The 1,035-nt window shown below is 22.4% G+C and overlaps 1 protein-coding gene across 1 annotated transcript in view; it reads right to left on the reverse strand.

Moving 5' to 3' along the window:
* LOC107464293 (TMV resistance protein N-like) overlaps positions 1-1,035 on the reverse strand; it is a 16,038-nt gene that overhangs the window by 13,712 nt on the left and 1,291 nt on the right. The window lies entirely within an intron of this gene.

Below are 1,035 nucleotides of genomic sequence, written 5' to 3' on the forward strand. Positions count from 1 at the left end.
TTATTTAACTCTTTTAATATATATTTTATATTAAAAATTAATTTTAATATACACTCAATATAGTTGTTTAAAATATTATTACAATCGTAGGTATGATTGCAGGCCACAGTTTAAACTAACTTTGCAAAATGTAAGACTGATGGCAACGCCAACGCTAATTAAAAAGAGTAGAGAAAATATAGAGAATTAATGAAATATTTATATAATATGTACAATAGAGATTTAAGAATGTTTGATTTAGTATTAGAAATATAACTATTAGTGTTATCCTTTTTATTATTTTATATTTTTGAGATGAGTAGTTTTATAATATGGTATCAGAATTCTAAATTCAAAAAATTAAAAATTTAATTTTTAATAAATTCTAAAATTAGCATAAATTTTTGAGATGAGTAATTTTATAACATGAGATATCTATTATCCTCTGTACTCGACTAAAGTATAAGCCGTGTGTAGAGGGGAGGATTGGATAAATACAACACTCAACCTTATTATAATGGTTGTATATACATATTAAACGTCAAGAATTTTATATTTCATGAGTACAATACAAGTGTTTAATTTTATGGTAATGTTGGAAGCATGCGGATCACTTATCACATTGTAATATTTTCCTTTTTTTATTCTTCTAATTAAATCATATAATAAATATACCAATTTTATTAATAAAGTTAAAATTAATTTATTTTATTAATCAGATTCATAAATATATCGGTGAATATATGTATTGACATATAATAATAAAACAACAAATTTCTTTTCACTAAGCTAATAAAAATTGTTATTGGCCATCATTTTGAACTTGCAGCGCTAGTTGACGCTATCTTTTAGAAAGTAATGAACATCAACCCACTTTTATAATTAGAATTCATTCTATTAGGACTAAAGTGCCAAGGGCCGTATTTTTATTCTTTAACTATTAATATAATTTATTAAAAATAATATATTAAAACTAGTATAGATAATTTATTTTATATGACATAATAAACACAAAAGTAACTATAATTTAGTGATTAAACTTTAAAGAACGTGCAT

This window comes from Arachis duranensis, chromosome 9, assembly GCF_000817695.3.
Source record: "Arachis duranensis cultivar V14167 chromosome 9, aradu.V14167.gnm2.J7QH, whole genome shotgun sequence".
Classification (NCBI taxonomy): domain Eukaryota; kingdom Viridiplantae; phylum Streptophyta; class Magnoliopsida; order Fabales; family Fabaceae; genus Arachis; species Arachis duranensis.